The 23,508-nt window shown below is 41.6% G+C and overlaps 1 long non-coding RNA gene across 1 annotated transcript; it reads right to left on the reverse strand.

The window, feature by feature from the left end:
• Positions 1 to 9,555: 9,555 nt before the first annotated feature.
• On the reverse strand, positions 9,556 to 21,210 carry LOC146324146 (uncharacterized). The gene is made up of 2 exons (XR_014771185.1): positions 20,536 to 21,210; positions 9,556 to 9,887 (listed from the first exon to the last, which is right to left on the reverse strand). It is a non-coding gene; the product is annotated as an uncharacterized LOC146324146 (long non-coding RNA).
• Between the last annotated feature and the right edge of the window lie 2,298 nt (positions 21,211 to 23,508).

The raw sequence follows: 23,508 nt of genomic DNA on the forward strand, positions 1-23,508 counted from the left end.
ACTAACAGCCAGGTGTCCGTTGGGTCAAGCAGCTGTAATCTGGTCTTTCTCATTCATGCACAGGATGATTGCATAAACCGGCAGAATCAGGAAACTCTTTCTTTATTTAACCCAGCGGACCTGCTCCCTGAGAAAAAAAACTCCCCCAGAAAATATCCGTCTCATTTGGCTACCTTACAGCGTCCCATTCCAACAGGCGCACATCAATAATGGCTGTGCAAATATCCACTTTTGTGGTTACAATTATACCAATCAATCAATGTGTTTTGCCATTCCTCTGGGCAGTGACATCATGCTCTTGCAACAAGGGGAACAAAAGACAAGGAAGGGCGTACTCGCTGCGTGTCCACACGAAGAAATCAAACACAAAACCATTTTCTTCTTCTTCACATGTCTGTGTCTATCAGCTGCACCTGGTCTGAGGAAGCCAGAGAACAGCAACCTTTTCTTCTCTGTTGCTTGCGGATCTGATTTAGGATTTCTGTACTTTTTATTCATGCATGTCTCTGTATTTATGCATAAACACTAACCAAACATGTCTGTCATTCCCTATACCCACAGTAAACTAAGGATACATGGTAGGAAGAGAACAGCTCAGGAGGAACGAGGAAGGATGACAGAACACGGCAAGACGAATTCTGTTCAGTTGTTTCTTAATTAAAGGGGAATGCGCTGCCACGTCGCCTTCGTTCTGCATATTTTTCCTCTGCGTCTTAACAGAAGAATAGCTCAGAGGTACACAGAAGAGCCTGTTCTGGAGAGATTTACTCTGATGCCAGCGTGGGTACATGTGGAGGAGGAAAGGCTCTTAAAATCTACACCATCTCTGGGCGCAGCTGTTTCCTCTTTATCAGATTCTAGATAGTGAGACAGCGGATACAAGGGAGAACAGGCCAGAAGTTATGAGATACAAAATAATGGAGGCATAAACACTGTCAACAACACAAGCTCTGTTTTGAGCCTTTTTTAAATATAAAATAAATAATATTAATTATGTTCCAACAAGATGAAAAATTTTCCACAAAAGTGCTTTTTCATTTACTCTTCATTGTGACTGTAGAAGACAATTACCAAAGACAACACTAGTTTTCCTTTGAGGGCTGGATGTCGGCCATCAGCAGTGACTTTGCTCTCAACCTTGGGAATATATGCGAACGTGTTTTCTCTCTTTTCTTAATCCCCTCTCTCATTCTCGCTGTGCTTTGGCTGAGCACCGTGACCACTTAACTAATTGTGTTGTGAAAGATGTTCCAAGGGTGATGATTCGGCTTCAGTTTCTTAAGTGAGGGGCTCTGCAGGGGGCTAAGACTCTACAGACATGCTAGATTGTATTGAGGAACAGTGATGCTCTGAGCCAAATGCTAACATCAGCATGCTAACATGCAGAGACAGAGGTAACATGCTGATGTTAGGAAGGTATAAAGTTTACCATGGCCACCATCTTAAGCCCTGAAACAGAATAATAACTGTAATGTCAGTGTTTGCGTTACTGTGCTGTGTCCTCTGTAGCTCCACACATTAAACATCCTACTTTAAACTTCACTAGGCTCTGTGGTTTACACATGTATTAAGACAAATATGAAATAGAGTGTGTGTTTTGAGAGTTTTGGCTTAAAAACATTATGTGATCTTGATTGCTGTTGTTCATTTTTCCCCAATTTCAGATCAGATTTCTGCTTGAACATGTGTGGTGTTGAAGTTTTTGGTTTAGAAGATGTTATCGTGATATTTAGGGTAAAGGTGCAGCTAAACGCCTTCTGATCACCATGATAGAGAATTGCCGGAATGAAAAAACCAAACGCACTCAAACGGGTGGGGCAGCATATGCCATAAAGGAAGTCATTCAGTACAGCAGATTAGATTTTTTATTTTTTTTTTTTTGTACATTGAACCAAACAACACCGACGTAACGTTGCTCCAGTGTCTGATTTTAGATAACTTTCCCATGTTACAAAAGCAAAAGAGGCATGATTTGTAACGTATGTGCTTCTCGTGTGAAATAAACAACATACGCATCGGACAATGGCATTGCTTTCTACATGATAATAATGACAGGTGAACTGTGTGTTGAAGGGCTTTTGCTAGCCATGCATGTTTAAACTGCTCTGCAAAAGACAGCAAGGCTGCTAACTTCGTCTTCTTTAAGTTAGCTACTAATTGCCTATTAAATCCCCCCATGGTGGGGCAACACATCATTAAAACATCACACCCCTGTCCCGTCCCATCAATATTATTGTTATTATTAGTAAATTGATGTTGTCATAGAAACAAAACCCACGTGTAGCATTTTTTTTTTCGCTCACTGCACAAGCTTTTCATCTCAGTTGTCCTCCTCTACCAGGGAAAAACGTTGTATGGACACGGGCCAGAACAGGGTGTATACCAGCACCTCCCCTTGTTGCCTGGCAACCTAACAATATAGACAAGGTGTCAAGAAGGTCCATCCGACTCCCTGTAAAACCACAATTTTCACATCTTGTTTTTTTAATGGCCTAAGCAAGCGAGATGTAACATGTTACTTAATGAGCTTTAGAGGTGTTGGTCGGATTTTTTTGATCGTTGGACAGAGCCAGGCAAGCTGTTTCCCTTTGTTTCCAGTCTTTGTGCTAAGCTACACAAACCGTCTCCTGGCTCCAGTTTAGTTTTGACTGAGCAAACATGAGATTGATATCACTCTTCTCATCTAACTTCCGCAAGAAAGCAAATAAGCATGCTTCTCAAAATGTTGAACCATTTCTTTAAATGATGACGGGTGTTTATACTACATCACCATTTCTTGAAAACAAATACAATCCACTGTTTTTGGAAGCTGGCTCCAGACAGTGTTTCATAAATCCCAGCTTGATGTGGATTTGGGCACAGGCACAAAATTTATGTGCATTTCTTATGACTGTGACCCCAGATCTCTGACTAAATAATACTAATAACAGTGAAACACTGAAATATTCATGTCACAACCGTACATACACTGTGTTCGTATAATAAATCTATTCCATGTGAGTCATCAGACTGAATGAAACACTTTGTCTCAAAGTTTAAACATCCTACTGTACATATGAAATCAATAAAAGTTCTTCTTAATCACTGTCAGCCCAACGATAAATCCCACATGACTTCACACATTTGAACCTTGCATTTCAAAGGCCCGTCACTCTTCTTCTCTCAGCGCTGAGACTTTTCTTCAGAGGGGTTTGGACTCGAGGTTGTGACTTGCAGGTTCGGAGGTCCTGAGCTGCAGCGGCAGCCCCACCGCTGGCCTTGGTTTTTTCCATGAGGCCCGAGGAATGGAAGGAGCTAGAGCTTTGTAGAACAGATGTTCCCGCTCAGCTCTAAACCAAATTACTCAGACAAGCTCACAGCCATGGGCCAGAACCGCACAGACGCTGATTGAATGGTGGAGGGGGCAACCAAAGCAGATCAGGCTCAATAAAGCAGCCACATCATGAAATCTGGTCAGCCTTTGAGGCCTGAAGATAAAAGGGATATTGACATCGCTATGGAGACTAAAAGAAGAGCTGCAGGCTGCATCTCTGGCTGTGTGGATGTGTGTGTCTGTTTTTATTTGAATCCAAGAATGTGTATTGTCATAGTTTTGGTTTCGATGTATGAAAAAGGCTGCCTGAAACTGGGTGTAACAAGTGTAACTCAAATAGAAAGTTGAACCTTTGACCTTCTGCAGTTTGCAGGAAATCATCAGCTTCAGCACTCACAATAAGCAAACCATCATGACATTGTCAAAGAAGAGAGAAGAAAAGTTATTTGGATTTTAAAAATAACTGATTAATTCAGGTAACTGCAGTAGCTTTGTCTTTGAATTTAATTTACCATCATGAAATTCTGTGAAACCACAACTCACCAACATTTCAAGGTTAAAAAGTCCTGATTTCACCCTTTTTGCCTACAGATGTTTGATGATATTTAGTTTAAGAAGGGGGATAATTTTCTCAACACATGTACAAACATTTAATCACTCAAGGGGAGCGGCATTGATTTTTCACATCAAAGTCTGTTTACAGGTCAGGGGAAAACTGCTGCAGAATGAAAACAGTTGGAAAAGGTCTCATAAATTGCTTCGAGTGATGTCAGCCTCAGTTGGAAGATTACAAGTTTGAAAATGAAATAAATTTGTGGATGTGGAGTTATGTCATGTTTGCATAACATAACACACCCAGTGTCCAACCAAACTGTAGGGCAGGTGAGTTGCATTGTGGATAATGCAGCAGGGACTAGGTTTGAAAATGTGGAATCAAACAAGACGATTAAGGTCCGAAACAGTGTTCAGAGTGCAGTTTTTCCAGTGAGAGGCGTCTTTTTCTAGTTGTTTCCAAAGGCAGTTTTGCGCACTATTAAGCTGAGTTGAAAAAACTTCACCTCAGAGCAGAAAACCATTTTTGTCCAAGCCGATGAATTGAGAAATGTGCTTGGAAATAACAATCATGTAGGAAAAACTAGCTGTGGCTGTTGCCGGGTACCCAGAACTACATAATTTTACCAACTATAGTTACCATGATTTGAACAGAAATCTGCAGGCAGATTTCAGGTAAGTTGTTTTCATTCATTTAAACTGTACTAATGTACTAATGGTTTGTGTTGAGCTAATCTTAGCTCATTCTCTCTGGGTAAGCTGCAAGCTGCCCCGCGATTTCTCTTCTTTCTGCAGATCTCCGTTTCTTTGTCTCCAGTGTGTCTCCAGTGTGTCCATTTTTATGCAGACATTTAGGTAGCTCACCTGGGAAGGTGGCTACTTCTAACTAACCAAAATAAAAGGTACAGATCAGTTTAATCCACAGCAAAATCATAGTTAGGCTAAAGACCAGTGATTGGTGGTTGCCAAGCAACAATTAAAAAGAAACACACCAACAGCTTCAAGCAAAGCAGCAGTGTGGAGCGCCCCGCGTTTTTGGACCTGACAACGATACTCTGTCTGATCTGGCCCTAAATTGTCCATTGTGGGTCTGACAATATTATAATGGGAACCAATATCAAGTTTACCTTAATAATTCAAAATCACCAAATTTGGAGATAAATGTTTTCACTAGACAGAGAATCTCCACATTGGTGGTGATGAAATTCTGATGGTGAATTAATGGATCTTTTATTGAATAAAAGCAGTCACAGTACAAGATATAAACTTCCCCCGGGTTCCTAAAAAATCCCAGATTGACCTCATGGCCTCCGTTTCGTCAGTGCTAGCTTTGACCCTAAACACATTATTTCTTAAAGGCACATTCATTTTTATTTATTTTCATTTCAGTCTTATGTTACGTCATGCGTCTTTGATTATGGTTTCAATCTTGGTCTCCACCTTTGTTCTTTCCTGCTGCAACATGTTCCCCTCCTGGGCATAAATGATATTATCTTGAATTTAAAAAAAAAAAAAAAAGAACAATGCTCAAATTCTTTCTGAGGCTCATTTAATCTTTATTACATTAAATTGTGGCTGGATTAGTAATGAAATGGAACACCTGGTCGCATCTGTAACATCAAAATAAATCATGCTTCAAATGGTTGAAAGTAGTTAGAAACTTACTGACATTTAGAGTAATGCACTTCATGCACCGTCGTTTTCCACATTCAGTTAGATTAAATGCTTACACAAATCATAGAAAACGTGTCAGTGGCAGCACTTGGTTGAAACAATGCCCTGAAGTCAATATTACACTGCTGACACAATGAAAAAAGAACTTTCTAACCTGTTTTTGGGTGATCTCTTCAGGATTTGAATGGAACATTTATTCACAGAAATTCAAAATAACAGAAACGTAATGTTATGGTGCCAGCCACGATCGGTGGAGTAGCTGGATAAGAGCAGATTCATCATGCCTGCTAATGAGCTTCCATTTTCCCGTGGGTATGAAATCTTCAAGATGAAGTACTTTTCCTTTGGCGGCTGCAAGTTAAATGGAGAGTGGGGAGGAAGCAGCATTGCACACATTCCCAATCACTGATAATGGGGACTGCTGGGTGACATCAATTATAGAGGCATAGCAGACATTTCACTGGGATTACCTGACAATGAACTCCAGTCTCTGTCTGGCCTTTGACAGCACAGAAAGACAAAAAAAAAAAAAGAGAGAGAGAGAAAGAAAGAGAGAGAGACGCGTTTTCAGCCTTTTCAAGGGAAGAATGCTGAAATAAACATGAAGGCTGAGCAGAACAACAAGATCGACTGCATCAGTATGTAACAGTATTCACACAGCGGCTCAGGACGCGCAGGCCTACCTATCAAGCACAAAATGGTAAATCTGCTTATGAAACATTCATATTTTAGCACAGAGAGGGACAGTCATGTAACTGGAGCTGCACCGCCTTGCATACGCTTCAGGGTTCAGTGCTGCCGTTTGACAGGTTGGAGGGCTTTGGTTTGATTTTCATCAGGGCCAATGACTTGAGGCTAACGCCCCTCACCGCTCTGTGGTGGGTGTGGTCAACTAAACATGAGAACGCTGCAAAAGAAATCTGGGCTGGGCTGCCTTCAGCGTGTTCAGTGGAAGTTGATGAGGTAACATGGGACAAAGATCCTGCTAGTTAGTGGGCTCCACTCCTGTTCCTGCTGAACTGAGCCAGTTTTCAGGTAAAACACTGATACCAGTTCAGTAGGCACGGGAGGGCACAGCCCGGACATCCCTCCATTTGACAAAACAGTGTGCAATCTGCATGCTAATTCGGAAGCCGTCTTTTAAAAGGTCTAATATGATATGCAACACTTCAATTTGACAATAAAGTTCTTGAAAATTGAACATGCACTGTAAAAGCAGGGTGAATTTACTGTTTGCTAAGCCCAGCAGATCTGCTACACATCTATCAAACTTTTCGTGCACATCTTCTGTTTACAATGATAGAGTAGCATAATTACAACTCAAAATTATTTGTGATTTGTAATGAGCCCTTCAGATGGTAGAAGACAAATGGGGATCCTGGGCATTAGCCAAAACAGTGATGTCACATACATAAGGCTGTTGATAGATGAGGCAAGTAAAGTTTGGCTTGTGTTACGGTGGGTACCACTATGTTAGCAGCCTCCATTTCTAAGCTAACGTAAGCTAATGTTGCAGACTGTTGGCACTGTAAAGGAGCTGAAGAGGCAAGGCACTCAGGAGTGTGCATAAACATATTTTGGAAAAACATCTTTAATGTTGAAATTTGTCCATATAGGGAACTAAGAAAGCCGTGGACGGTCTCTTTTTTTTTTTTTTTTAAGTTACGTTACAATCTGTTCGCACGACAGCAGTGCAAAGTGAAGTAATACATTGCCCCACATACTACCTTTAATGGCTCCAAACAGTCATCACAGAAAAAAAATGAAGAAGTTGTTCTTGCACAACAGAGCTGGTTTAGTTAGTTCTAGTATTATGAGTATGGAAAAGGAAAAATAGACTATAGACAGACAATTTTGCTTAACCCTTTTTGGCTGTTTAGCTAGCTAACATACTTTTGAGTATTTTAAATAAGCATGACTAACAGGGCATTGTTTTTACAAAACCATAGTCTAATGATATGTGCAGTAGGAGTTGTCATCAGCGTTACACAGTGTTCGAGTATTTGAGAAATTCAAAGCTTGACAGGCATGCTATCACTAGTTGCTAAGCTATATGGAGGGGTTTATCAAAGGGCTAACAAGGGGTTTGCAGGTTTCTTCTCCACCACGTAAGTCCAGGCTGTCACGCGGCACCAAAATATTGGCACACTAGCCCTGAACAAACTCGGTTGGACATGAACTGGGCATGCCCAGACGGGTTTCACATTTAGCACCACATTCCTTAAATTGCAATACAACCTGTGGCATTTTTCAGTCCACGTTAAACTTTGGTCCAACTGTCTCGCTGAAGCACTTTAAAACATATTTGGGATGCATGATGATTCTTGCCAGATGCACAAGGTAAGATAAGACCGTTGTTGCTTCAGGCAAGCACAATAAAAGAAACGGTACAGCTTGTCCCACGTCTAGACCGTGTTGCACAACCAAGATCTGAATATGGTCCACAGCAACACAGTTAACCTGACGTAGCTCCTACAAGGGACCTTTAGTCTTCCCACCTCCTTCCTTCACTCCCCACCTAATCTCTCGTCACTTCTCCTCCTCCTCCTCCCCCTCCCTCCTCCTTTCTTCATATCCGAGATCATCAAGTTCTTTCCATTCACCGGAACAAATCCCCTCCGCCGAATCAACTATTTCACCTCAGGCACTGAACTTAGCCACTGTGAACAACACATAGCAGGGATCAATGCTCACCAATTAGCTAAGCTCTGTGCCTTTAGCAAGTGGGTGGCTGCTGGCTTTTCAGGGAACAGAGACTCACGCAGACCTTTACGTGACTGCTCAGCGGTGAAGTTTGGCGGGTCTCAGAGCCGAGCAATGCTTATGATGTGGAGGTTTGTTTCGCCTTCATCCGTATTGTGTTTCAGAGCGTGCTGCCAATGGAGGATCCCGAAGCATCAAAATCACGTCCTTGTTTATAAATCTGAGATCCAAGAGCCGAAACGTGATCTGCCGCCAAAAATTTGCTCTATCGTGTAAAGCCGTGTGGCTCTCATTTACATCAACTCTCTGGCTGATTTGAAAGGCGAGACTCAAAGCGGTTTGAATTTCAGACAGCTGAACATTTAACTTAAAGGGAGAGTTTGGATTATTTGATGTGGGGTTGTATGAGGTACTTCTCGATAGTCAGTGTGTTACCTACAGTAGATGGTGGCTGGCACACTCCCAGTTTGGAGAGAGGAGTACCAGCATGAAAGCTCAGCAATGTACTGCTGTGGACAGGGTCAGCAACAAAAGGTATTTTAGCCACTTAAAGAAAGGTCCACTCAAAAAAATCAATGTCAGTATAAGCGTGTGCTATATTTGGAATATTGTCACTGCTTCAAATTGGCATCACAGCCTTTTCTGATAGTAAATCTCTGTTATATAAGCCAAATATTGTTCTCTCCCTACCAAACAAACTCCGTGAGGGTCCTCCTCCAGTACTCCAGGAGTTGCTGGTCTACCGCTGCCTTAATCGGTGAGTTTGTTTGTGTTATTGTGAGACTTTTAAAAGGTCAGTTTGGATCCACTGAGTCACACAACAACACAAACAAACAATCAAGACAGCAGTAGACCAGCAACTACCATGTTCTGCAAGGTAAAATGACTAATTTTGCCTATGGAGCTTGGTTTGTTTGGAGGGAGCCATATTTGGCTTATGTAATGGAAAAGGCTGTCTGATGTAAGGGTTAAGTGGTGAAAATATTCTAAATATAGTGTACACCTCAACAGATATTGGCCTGTTTTTTTAAGTTGCCAGATTATTTTGTTGCTGACCCTCTCCAAAGCAGTACATTGCTTAGTTTCTGTGCTGGTGCTCCTCTCTGCTTCTCAGAACTTGGAGTACGCCAACCTCTGTCAACTGTAGGTAATACACTGATAATCGATAAGAACTTCATACAACCCCACATCAAATAATCCAACCTCTCCCTTTGAGGGAGACACATGTTCTTTCAAAGTTTTCCATGTGAGTAACTGATTCCACAAAGTTAACCTCTTGAAGTCCTTTGAGAGAGTAGATCACAGTATCCGTCTAACCTCTCCAATATTTATTCCTTTGACTCCATAGCAACATCCAGTGTCAGATCATGACTGAAAAAACACAGACTACACAAAAGCATCCCACTGTGGAAATACAACGCGGTCACCTGCTGAGCTGTGAAAGGGTGGAAATCCCTGGCAATGTGATTTTTGTTTCTCTTTGTGCATCAAATCACGGTGCCAGGAACCCTCCCCACCACAGCCGGGGGGCAGACGTTGGATCCACCCTGCCACCTCTCTGCCCTTCTCTGCCCTCTGTATCTCCTCTGACATCCTCCTGGGCTCCAGATGTCTCCGTCCGCAGCAGCTGTGGAGCACCTGTGACCTGAAAGAAAAGAGGAAAAAGAAGAGATGTAGGGTACATTACTCATCAGAGAGCCTAAAGGAAAACCTTTACATTAGACCTTGATGATAATCTATGATGCACTTCAAACCACTCGTGTAACCCTGGGATGAAAGATGATATAACAAAGAATATTAAATTTGTGGGATGTGAAGAATGACTGTGCAGACTTGCACGGATCAGCAGGATGCAGCAGATGTGGAGTCTGGTTGGAACATGCAGAGCCAGCTACCTGGTCAGTTTGTTTAAAGCAACGCAGGAGCAAAAAGAAAACACTGCTTGTTTGAAATGGCGAGGGCAATGCAAACTGCCCCTGGATATCAATACGCCCACAATGAAATGTCAGCCAAGGAGAAGATGCGCCATGAAGAGATCTTTACTAAATAATAAGCAACCTATGACAAATGGATTCCGTTGTGTCTTTCTTTCCCATTAAACCAGGAGTTTTCAGGTCAGAGAGGTCCGTTTGATTTGTTCTCCCATTGTAGATGGCATGACGTTTGATGGGTGGTTCCATAAAAGAAAAAACAAACTCAAAGTCTTTTTACAACTTCCTTCTTGAAAAACTGTAACGTCACCCTGTATCATTATCTTTTGTTGTTGTTGTTGTTCATGCTGTTTTGCAGGGAAAATTCCCGGGCCCACCCTGGTGGGGAAGGAATAATGACAGGATTGTTGAGCAGTGAGGAGGAGGCTAGGGCTGAGTCTCAACAGTCTCTCCTTGATCGCTTTTCATACATCGTCATCGCCAGATTTGACAGTCAAAATGATCAGAGAAATACATGTGGAGTTTCTTTTATCACAAGAGGGAACTCCAGATAGGTGGGTTGCTTTTTTCTGCCTGTGCTTTGATTTTCTTTTTTAATGATCTAAGAAGTATTGAAATGTGTCACTCCACTTGAAGACTTTGAAACACTATAATCAGTTGTTCTCATGCAACTTGTAACTGTTTTCATTCATTTTTGAAATTAGAGGGTGACTCCATCTATGCTCTTTTCCTGTTTCTTCCAATGGAAACTCCCACTCAGCTGTTAACAAAAAGTGGTGATGCCCTCCACTCCCCTCCCTCATCCTAGGTGGTTTGTGTAGCAACATCATCATGCAGAAACTTAAATCAGGTCATGTGGGAAAACATTTTCAGGAGAGGCTTGGGAAAAGCAGCATTTTGATGCTAAAATATACGTACTTTGACCAAAATTTGTTTGCCTGCATGTGACTACACAAGGAACACTAATGGGAAGCTGCAAAATGATTTAAAAACCTAACCGTAACAGCAGCATCTAGTGGTGGGCTTGAAAATTTTAAACACCTCATCTCACCCTCCCCTCAAACCTCTCAAGCATGTAGGAGAACCTACAGCGGCAGCAAAACTTGCAAAAAACATGAAAGGTCATAGCTGCAGCCAGTGTTTGGTTTGTCCATTCTGGACTACTGCAGCATGGTTTATGAAGTTTATGAAAACACAACTATACGTGTCTTCAGGTTTCACGCTGGACCTTTAAAAATAGTTAGTTACCTTGACAGAGCCAAGCTAACTTTTTTCCTCTGTTTCCAGTGTTTGTGCTAAGCTAAGCTAATGGGCTGCTGGATGTAGCCTTACTGCGTATTTGTGCTAACAGAGGGCACTCTCTGTCTTCTTCTCTCTCTGCAGGAAAGCAAATGTTATGTATTTCCCAAAATGATTAACTGATTGTGCTTTTTGGAGAGGATGGTGCGCGCCTGACTCCAATCAAATGCCGCACATTGGCCTTCGCCTCTCTTTTGGCCAGATGTGCAGTATTACCGAGATGGAGGGATGCTGGCTCAGTGGCTGAGGGACATTATGTCCTGTCTACACCTTGAAAAGATCCACTGCTCAGTTTGTAACTCACACAATGAGTCCCAAAACATGTGGGGACCTCTCCTGAGATACAGGAAGTCTCCAGCGAAAGACTTACTTCCTCACCATCTTTTTGTCTTTTGTCTGTCTGTTGATTCTTGTCAGTAATATAGTTGGAAGAAGTTTATCATTTTCTGAATCTCCCTTTTAAAACATTTATTTATTTATTTTTCCTTTCGTTCTTTCTTCTCTAAATACAAAACACCTTCCAGTAATACTCCAGGGACTGAGCACCCTTTCATACACGGTACTCTGGTTTGTCGATGTGGCTTGTGGGGTTGAGGGATGAGTGGGACGAGATTACACAATGTGCTCTTTTATTATGGATGTGCTTTGTAAAACTGAGATGTCTGTTGTGCACTCTTCAAATTTGTGTATATTATACTAACAAATGTTGGTTATATTAGTGTAAATTTGGTTAAAATTGACATATCATTTGTTTTCACTTCAGTTCAATAAAAAATATTCTTGAGAAAATAGCAACTTATAACAAATGGACATGGTTTATTTTGTCTTCGTTTCCCAATAAACAACCAGATTTCAGGTCAATAAATTAACTTTTACTGAATTTTCAGTTCAAAAAATCATATTTATTGAATTTTGTTGAATAAAATAAAATATATATATTTTTTACTATAATATATGCCAGTGATTAAAAAGTTCCAGTCACAGCTTGCGTGCCAATTCCAGTGAGACTGATGAGTGAGACTGAAGGACAGACTTGAGATCCATCTATAATCAAAGCTGCAGCCGTACAGATACCATCTGAAAGCACTATCATCAGTGCATATTAAAATCTTGATAATTACAAAGAAAATTCACAGGACCTGTCTTTAGAAGTGGAAAGTCGACTCTTGTCTACACTTGCAGGTCCATAAAAACATCATGATGTCCGCTGACAGGCTCTCAATCGCATGTGTGCATCATTTTATAAAGGAACTTGGTGACATCTGCAGCCTTGGTGTTTATGTGCAGAACCACAGCAGTACATGTTGTACAACCTAATGAAGGCGTGAAGAATCCTTCCAGACAGAGAAATATGTCTGCCCTGTCAGCCAGCGTTAACAGTCCGCCCCTCCCTGCTCAGGCATCATGAATAAATATGTTTGTCTAGGTTGTGAGACGTGGAACATAAAGTTGTGCTTCTCTGAACAGTTGTAGGGAAGTGGAATGAGGGATTGCCTGCGTGTGTGTGTGGGGGTGTGTGGGTGTGTGTGCGTCCACGGTGGTGCGTGTGTTGTTCGCTTGCATGCATGAGTTGAGTGTGAAAGAAAAGAACAAAATGGTGAGAGTGTGAGTGAATCAAAAGGAGTGGCCGTGCCCTCTGACATGACTGTGAGTCAGTGTTTGTTTGCTGGGTGTGAAAGCTCGATATGGGAAATAACTGATTGGTGAAATTAGCGTCAGGCATTAATGAATTATGTTATTATGTGACATGATTTTGGCAAGTAGGATGAATTATAGGGTGGCATATGGAGGTTGGATGTGGTAATGATGAAACTAAAATGTCATTAACACACCTTGATCATAAAGTAATGTTCATATTATTCTTTTAGTTACTTTATTTATTGGTGTACTAATTAAAATTGTGAATAAATAGTAAAAAATAAAATAACATAAAGCTCATTATTATTTAACCAGAGCAAAACCTGACATATTCAAATGTATTTTTTCAGCCACCCACCAGTTATTATATTGCTATATAAATGCACTGTAACCCTGCCTAAACCTGAAATCTCGTAATGTTTTAACTGTTTGCTCCATTGTAAAGCACTTTGTATATTGCTTTTTGAGAGGTGCTACATAAATAAACTTATTATTGTTATTATTATTATTAGTTACACTGTATATAACCTAGCTAAAGACCAGCCCCTGGGTGTGTGTAGTAAACTCTGTTAAGGAAATCCACTAATCATTTCAGCTCTATGGTAGGTCAATAATCCACTGCAGGATGAAGAAACAATGAGAAATCTATGTAACTGTGAGTTTGCATGATTTCCATGTGTCTATAGCAACTGAACGTGACTTTTATTGTCATTTGTTTGCGGTTTGTGAAAGCATATTGCCGTGTCTACAGCCTGTGTGAGTCCACGTGAGCATAATTTACGGCCTGATGGAACTTATTATTGTACACGAGGCTGAAGGTGTGCACAAGTCACCACATTTAGAAAGCACAACGTTTGCACTCTTAGCCGAACAAAATGACCTCATTCACGCAGCCTGGAGGAAGAACTGCTTGTTTGGCAAAAGGCTGATGGAGACTAGAAATAATACTGAGCTCAAGTGGCATTCGGCACCCTAAAAACATGAAACGTACAAATAAATACCCACAAATATCTAACTTTCTTTATGTTGCAACAACTGCTTCTCCCTCCGTTTTCTCTATAAAGTGACAAAGCCACACCATTTGCTGAAAAGCAGTTTCTCATGTAGTTCTGCTCCTGGCAGTTGGCAGTGTGTTTACAGCGGAGATGTTGTGATATATGTGGTGTTGACCGCGGGTGTAGTATTCACATCTGAATGCAGTTGTCCAGCCCTGACGTCACCCTGCATCTCACACATCACTGCCACTGTGATTTGTCACACTGCTCTCAAAAAACAGCCAAAGTGTTAAGAGCGGAGAGGAGAAACAAGAGACGGAGAGAAATATAAGTATGTGAGAATGTGTGTATGTGAGAAAGAGAGAGAGAGAGCAACATCAAGTCTAATTGCATTAGAAAAGCTTGAGTTTATGGATGCCATAATGTCTAGTCTGAAAAGCGTGCAAAGCTCTTATATGAAATATGAAGCTGTTTTAATGACACAGCCTTTTAAAGGGAGCGAACCCTTCAAAGCAGACGGTAAAGGGGTCAGTATGTTTCAAACAAGGACATGCTTTCCAAAACTGACACTCCAACATTCACGCCCACTTAACCATTGCTGCACAGGTGTGTCATTCAAACCATTTCTGTCACTTTTTGTGTGCACAAGGAGTGCAACACTATGAATGTCTTCCAAAAGTGACAAAAATGTGCCTATTTATCACCATCACCAACAATTATCACATCTCCACCCTCTCTACAGCAGTGGGCTTTTCACCATGCCCCCAAGGGAAGCTATTCAAACAGCTGCAAACACTTTTGTCTTCCAACACGGTCTGAAAATACGAAAAACGTCTTTTCTAGAATAGCCTGCACCTTTTCGGATTGTCAAACAGCATCTGAAACTCCCTCCACCACATTTTACTGATGTCAGAACAGGAACGTTAACTTTCCACACCTGATAGTCCAACAAGCACTCCCATTTGATACAGTAATGGTTCGGGTGTGGAGGTGAAGGAGCAGCAGAATTGTAACATGAAGGAAATTTTAGAGGCATATTAAGTTAATGGAAAGACATGAGTCTGTACGAACTCACCCTGGGTGGCACAAATTGATGCAAAAACACGTTTTTGCAAGCTTATCCCAGGGGTCAGGGCTCATCTGCTCCAGCATCTGTCCACTTTTGTACTTTTGCTGTTTAGGCTAAATTTACAAGGACTGCAAAAATGACATGGGGCAAAATTTGGCTTCATTTTCTGACTAAACACACCTTTAAGTTCTTCTTTTTAGTCACAACCACTTCTGTCTCTTTCTGGGCGTACAAATGAGTACAACACCATGACTTGCATGAACTGAGGAGAGACTAATTCAAAGTGTGCTCCCTTTATCACCACTTGAACATGTGAGCTGGCATCTCTGACGGCAGGCTTTTTTCTGCAGTTTTGATGTCCGTTCAGAATAACTATTAACACGTTAACATTCAGATGTGGTCTGAGACACGTCACAACAACATGCTCGCTTTAAGCTTACCCTCTGCTCAGGAAGAAATAGCACTGATATATTACGTATGTTTACATTTACTACATCAGACACGGTGAATTGATCAGTGAGATAAAACACGAGACCCTTGTTTCAACCAATCACACCTCTGTTGGTAACTAAAGAGCCCATGAGCATTAAAAAGTCATTAGCAGAGCTTGTTGGGTCTGAGCTTCATTATTTAGCTCATTAGATCAGTCCGTCCCGATAAAGCAGCCCTCACATGTGACTGATGAAGGGAGCAGGCATCACATAGGAGCTTTTTCTCATGTCCCATTAACAATAATCCACTTTGCATAGCTTTAATGCAATTTGGTGGGGATGTAATTTCATGCAAAATCAATCATTACCAACCTTTTCTTAGAAATGAAACAGAGTGAGACACATGAGACTAAACAGATTTGGGAAATTTTATGTCAAAAAGCACTGTACTTAATGCTAAATCATTTGAGTTTTATCTTTATAGAGGCACTGACTCACCTCTTATAGGAACAATGGAGAAATGAAAAAATGATCCGGCCTCGTGCGCTGACAGGAACATGATCCATTACGATGCATGAGAGGAAATGGCACAGCTGCATTAAAGCCTGGCATAGGCTATCTCTGAATCTGATAGTAGTAGCTATCTCAGCTATTAGCTAATAGCTGTGGCTCCGCTGATAACATTTTGACTAGAAAGGAAAGACTCTCAGAAAGAAGCAGAGAATAAAGGGAGGTGTAGTGTAAGAGTGAAAAGACCAGAGAGAGTGACGCACAAAAGATGATAAAAGAGATTATACGTGCTGTATATGTGCGTGAGATTGTGTTCAAGTGACGTAGCTGTTGAGGAAATAAACTCAGACACAACAACAAAGGACTGCTGGGTTCATCTGAGGACACTGGGCTGTATCAGTGCTGTTAGTAGTAGAGCTAACTCTTTTAAAGTCTCATACCAGACCTAACTAAACCAACCACTTTTTTTATTTGTGGCACACCCTGAACACAGCGTTCTTGCCATTTCAGACACCTCCTATAAGAACAAAAGCTCGCTAGGCGCCCTTTCCTTTTTTGCCTACATTTGATCTGAATTATTCCAAAAGTCATATTCAATAAAAGTCGTAAAATAAAAATGGAGAAATAGCAGAAGAATCTGGAGATACGTCTTATTTAAGTCCAACAAAGGTGAGGAGGGGAGTGAAGGGAGGGATTCCTGACTGACTATTGAGATGCGCCCGTCAGCATGGCGTGTGAGAAGGCCAAGAGGAGTTGGCGTGTTCGGATTGTGACCTCTGTAACCGGCAGGCTCCCTCCCACTCCAAGCATGCAATCTCTCCACAAACTGAGGCCTGTTTTTCCACCACACATGGCTTCAATTGGAGGCTACTGCTGCTGCTGCTGCTGCTGCTGTGTCTGCAGCTCCGAAAAAAAAAAAAAACAACAGCAAGGCATAGCTCGACAAACCTGATTATGAAATCAGTAGCTGGCAAACAAATCAAGCTGGCAGTGTCCCTTAAAAATTGTGGATATTTTTGTGGTGTATTGGCTGGAGAAAAGATGGCTTTATACCTTTCTCTTGATTTCTTGAAAAGTTTTTCTTTATTCGTGTGTGCGTGTGTGTGTGTTTATGTGTTTGTGCGTGAACAGGCCTGTATTTAAAGACTCGCTCCAGCGCCAACAAGGCAAGCTGTTTACTACTTGGTTGGTCGTAAAAAGTAAATATGCATCAGTCGGGGCCTATCAAAGGCTCCTTCATTTGGTCCCTGGCTAAGATGGCTTTGGATGTGTGCTGTAATTGCCTCGGCTCAGACAGAAATTCTCTGTGGTAGACGCATGGCCGGGCTGAAAGGGCTGAGGGAAACCATGCTGTCCCGTGCACTTAAACACTCCGCAGATGATCTGAGAGGAACCAGTGAACACACAAAGTGCAGGGGAAACCATGAGAGAGGAGAAGGCCATGTGGCCGCGCACACGGGGCACCAGGACCGATACACACACTTAACAAACGACTATAGAGTCACACAGGTGCACCTCTTGCAGGGGAATGCACACACCACATCGAGACATGTGCTCACACTCACATAAATTCTTATCGATGACAGCAAAATTAGCAACCAAACCCAAATAGCAAACATCTGTTCATTGTTCCGCAAGACAACGCCCATGTCAACATCTGCCACAGATAGTGAATATGCAGTGTTCAGCCCCTTCTGAAGAAGAGTTTAGATTTTAAACTGAATCAAATGATATCTGACCACTAAGAGGCAAAAAAACAGAAACACAGTGTTAAAATGATAGTTGGGTTGTATGAGGTATTCTTCCATAATCAGTGTATTACTTACAGTAGATTGGCACACCTCCAGTTTGGAAAAGCAGAGAGGGGCACCAGCACAGAAGCTAAGTAACTGCTGTGGACGAGGTCAGCAACAAAAGGTATTTTAGCTCCTTAAAAAAAGTCAAAATCCACTATTTTCACCGCTTTACCTTGCCATCAGACATCATTTTGTAATGGGAAATTGCTGTTATATAAGCCAAATATCACTCTGCTGCTGCTGCCTCGATCTCATAGTTTGTTGGTGTTATTGTGTGACTTGGGTGAATCTGAACTATCCTTTTACAACACCAACACCAGATCAAGGCAGGAGTAGATGCATAACTCCTGTGTTCTGCAGAATAAAATGATTGATTTTGCCTGTGGAGTTTGGTTGGTGTGGAGAGAGCCACATTTGGCTTATATAACAGCGGTTTCCCATCAGAAAAGGATGTCTGATGGCAAAGTAAAGTGGTGAAAACATTCTAAAAACAGCATAAACTTAAACTGATATCGATTATTTTTTAATTGGACCTTTTTTAAGTGGCTAAAATATGTTTTGTTGCTGATCCTGTCCACAGCAGTGGAGTGCATTGCTTAGTTTCTGTACTGGTGTCCTGCCCTGCTTCTCCAAACTGGAGGCATGTCATCCAGCATCTACTGCAGGTAATACACTGACTACTTCATACAACCCCACATTAAATAATCTGAACTATCCCTGTAATATAACATAAGTTTATCAAATTACTATGGCTAACTTAGTTGCAGTAATTACCATCTTAAACCTCTGGCAGCCACAGAACAACACATGTATCCTGTTGAGCTCTATTAGAGTCTATTATTCATCCACAAAATTCACTATGTGCATGTTAGCATTAGTGTGGTTGACCAACTCATGCAGAAGAATTATCTGGGTTGTTATCTTGTTAAATGTTTAACTTTCTTCAACAGCCAGTCTTTTACATAGCTCTTTGCCTTTTTGTGTTTGGCATGTGGTGTCTGCTAGTCTAAGCTTGCTTACTGTAAATGGCTGTTTACGTTTTAATGACGCTCAAACATAAAGTGTATCTGTGAGCAGGGGAACCAAAAAAAATGACCAAAATGCCACAAAAAAGAAACTAAAAAGCTGTGTTTCCACCACTGGAACGTTCCCCAGGGACTAAGAACCTTTGGAGGACCTGTGTGAGTCTCCACCGCAGAGACCAGGGTCTAAATTAAGTTATTTTACCCCCAGAAAGTCCCTGCTCGGGGGTAGTACTCTCCAAAGGTACAGGAACTGTGAGGGTGGGGCTTGCAGCACTGAACTGTTCTGATTGGTCAAATACAAACCAATGGAAAGGTGGAAAGGATATGACAGATCGACCGATGGCAGGCTTCTTTTTTATGCAGTTGTATGCAAAAAAGATGTGCAATAGCAGCTGTAGCTTTTTCATACTTCAACAGACAAATTTGCCTTATCTTTGTGGATCTTTGCACCATGATAGAAACACAGACAACAACAGGCTGAAGGGACCTTTTAGCATTTTGAAAAGGAGTTCCTGAGACTAATCAATCATGTACTTTGGGTGGTAACACGGCTAAAAATCGCATACATAGTTGGGTGTTAGTGGTCTGTTTACAATAACGAGTGATTCTTATGACTTACAATAAACAATTATTTGTTATTCGTATAAACATTAAAATATTACTAAATGCAGCTCCAAGCTGCTATGGAATCAATTATGTTTAACTTTTACAGTAACATTATTATCTCATTTATACTGCTGCATTTGACATAAAACACATTGTATATCCAGAGGTATAAAACTTGTGTAAAAGCATTACCCTTGCCCCTGTGTCACATGTTTCCTACACATGGGAACAACTCCACTGATTTAGCAGACCCAGATAAAGCCTTGGAGCATGCTCAAATATTTGAACTATTTGTCCAAAAATGTTCTGTGCACTTGACTTTAGGGTTAGTTTATCACATCAAACTCCTTTTCCAAACAGTGGTGAGATTATGGCGTTCTACAAAAACCCCCCACAGTCATGAGTTTACAGAGAAAAAGTGCTGGTACAGCAGCCAGAAGTCATGCAGGTGTGTGTGTGTGTGTGAAACATTATCTGTTTTTCTTTTCACAGAGATCAAAATCAAATGCAGGTTTATTCAGCTTTTATAAGATATTTATTGATTTGGCAGAACAAAATCCCACTATGTTACGCTCAAAAATAGCCTTGAGTAAATAAAGATTTTATTTTTCATTAGACCCTCATAAACAAGCTTAAACCAACCATGTGAAATATCACTGGCAAGCCAGTGATGGCTGTAAAACCAACTACTTGTTTGTCATACAAACAGATGTGCTGTCTTCCCAAGTACCATCACCAAAAGATCAAAGCTCAACTATGACAAGTGAATAAACTCCATAACATCAGACTGGAGCTTTGATCATATCTGTTGTCTTATGTTGTGTTTGTGACAAGTCAGCTGCCAAAGGAAAAAAAGAAAGGTTCAAAAAATAAGCACCGGCACACAACAGAGCAAAACTAATAAAATTTGGAAATGGAACGATACACCCACAGAAGGAAAAGAGTCAAAGGAGAAAAATGTGTGTGAGACAGAGAGGGGTGTTTGCCACTCACCATGCCCACAGGTCCGTTTTTGCTATTCGGTAAATGTGAGTCACCTCAGAGTTCAGATGAGGATATGCACAAGTGGGAGAGTTGACCCTGTGGGGAGGAAGGACCCCACTCACCAATTTACTGGCTGACTAACTAAACATCTGACTTGCTAATGACTGACTAGACAAGTGCACGGCTAACTGTGCCAACTGTGCCATCTCAGATCCAAGAATCAGTCGGCGGCGCAATCCTCTGAGCCCAGGTCTCCCGCTGAGGTCTCTCGCTGCCAAAGCTGTCCTGTCTCGTCATGTCCCGCTCTGTCCAGAGCCCAAGAGGGGGTAAAATGAAGATCTGTCCCCCCCGTGTTCCCACAGTCTGCCACCACGAGGGGAGAGGAGAGGAGTGGAGGCTGCTCTGTTCCCATAGAGGTCAGATGTGGAGTTAACACACCCTGCCAGCAGCCTGGTAACTGCTGCCTGCCCTGCTACCGGAGTTGTCTCCCCCCCCCCTCTCCTTCTCTCCTCTCCCCTCTCCCTCTGTCTCCTCCCTGCAAACCTGATAAATCACTCTGGAGACTCAGCAGAGCACTAACCCACTCAGCCACTCACACACACAGCCAGGAGTAACAGTAGAGACAGAGAGAGACTTTCAACCAGTTGTCCCAAGAGATCCACTGTCCATATGAGAGTCTGGAGGCAGAGCTGCCAGTTCTCCTTCTTCCCTCCCTCCCTCCCTCCTCTCCTTCCCTCCCTCCATTCTTCCCTCCCTCCCTGCCTCTCCTCTTTCATTCCCCTCTCTAGTTTTTTTTTTACAGCCTCCGCTGAGACACTCTTATTGTGGCAATTGCATTAGCCTTTAGCGAGCGAGGAATGGCTCTTAGTGCCTAATGCAATGTTGTGTCTCTCTGTCTTTGTCTCTCTTTCTCCTTATCTCTCTTTCCTCCCCTCTCTGCCTCTTTTTCTCTGTCTCCCTTCCAAGTGTCTATCAGTTTGACATGTACACGTACACATACACACCTCCTCTCCTTCCTTCTTTGCAGCTTTTCTTCTTCCTCTGTGAGTTATCCCTTAAAGGGACACTGTCTCTCTTTTCGCTCTTTCACAGAGGTGCTGAGGTACTTTGAAGGAGTCCAGGTGCAGGATCATGTTTCTGGAGGCTGAGAGGCATCGATTGTGTTTCTCTGTTTGCCTTGTGATTGTCTCAAATGTTTACCTGCTATTACAGGACTAATGGTCTACTGGGCCACTGCAGTAGATATGTACATAGAATCAATGAAACAACACTGGACAGAAAACACATTTAACCACTTAGTTTACCAACATAATAACATGGTAAGAAACATATTATCACAATATATTATGATGGGAAATGGCTGACAGTGTTGCTACATGTGTCAACTTTTCTCCACAAGTCAAGTTTGCTCCACACGTGCAGTTTACAATAATATTGGTGGCAGGTTTACCTAAATAAAAAAATTGATTTAAAGGACCAGTGTGTAGCTTGTCTATTGACACTGACTGTTGATTCAAACCAACTGGATAATGTCCCCAAAACTCACAAAAAAACCACAAGGCCTTTGTTTGTCTGTTCTGGGCTACTGTGGAAACTAACAGAGATTCTTATTTTCAGGTGATTAGACACTAATATAATATAATATACTTTATTATATTCCAAATCTGCCATATTTTGCCAATAAACTCTCCTATTGGACTGTCAATACAGAAGCAGACGAAAGCAGACTTCTTTTTCCTGGTGTTAGCTGTAGCTAACTAGTTATTTAGCTCCATGAACTGGTACAAAACAACATCTCTTTTTACAACGACAACACCGAGGTCTCAGTTGTCTACTTTATGTGCTACATAGCCAACATACATGCTTCAGATTTTCAAACAGAATGCTTTCATTTTGATTTAAGAGAGACACAAGAGAAAAGGCTCATGATGTTTGGCAAACATAACACATTCCTTGTAACTGGGGTTGCTGGAGTTTGAACTTACTTAAACTCAATAAGGAGCTGGACTAAACTGCTAATGTTAGTCCACACTCTAATATAAGTATATAATTGATAGCATCCAGGATCAGCTTTCACACGGTGGGGAAACACTGGTACCATGACATTATTCCAACTGCCCATTATGCTGAAACTCCAATATCCTGAAAAATGTCTCATTGGACCGAAAGTCCATCAGTCCTATTGCTCCAACGCCCCATTCCTCCAAAAATAACTTCAAATGGAAATTTGTCTGTGGCAGTAAATGTTTGAAAAATGTCATTTGTTGTAAAGACAATATTCAGCACAACAGACAGAGCCAGTAGTCAGCAAGTTAACAACTGCAGGGAGAGCGTGCATTTGTGGAGCAATGGGCCATCAGAACAATGGGTAGCCCCTGAAATAGCACACGCATATTTTGTTAATGATGTGTTCCTTGGTCCTGGAGGTAATGTTTGAATCCCCGTGTAGGTAGTAAGCTAGTTAGCCGGCCGTGCAAACGATTGCGGCTTATGTTGGAGCAGATGAAAATACTGATTAATCAATTCCTTATACTTTGGCTTTTGTGTTTTTGGTTTTAGACACCACCCTCTAAAGTCTTTAAATACAGTGTATTGTTCTCGCTACAGCCCCCATGCACACCGCCTCAGCATGTGGAAAACTCCAAAGCTTGACAGGCCTAGTTATAGTTGCTAAGCTATTATTGCACAATCTGTGTTCATGGGAGGTCTATTAGCATTTTAGCAAAGTGTCAGTTAAAAACTAAAGTCTATTGTATGACACCAAAAGTAATTAATCAAATGTAATTTATCTCTCAAGTTTAAAGCGTTTTGCAGTACAGAAAACTGTGAAAAATAAAATTTTAAGAGGTTGCAAAGTCACATCCACTCATGTCTCAGAAGCCCAGGCATCAATATGTTCAACCCAGTAAATCACTCTGTCAACAAAGCCAGTAGAGGGATGACAGTGTTTCATCTGCAGGCCCGATGCAGCAGTTTTGGACT

The sequence above is a fragment of the Lutjanus erythropterus genome, chromosome 7, assembly GCF_056507025.1.
Source record: "Lutjanus erythropterus isolate fLutEry1 chromosome 7, fLutEry1.hap2, whole genome shotgun sequence".
NCBI lineage: Eukaryota > Metazoa > Chordata > Actinopteri > Lutjaniformes > Lutjanidae > Lutjanus > Lutjanus erythropterus.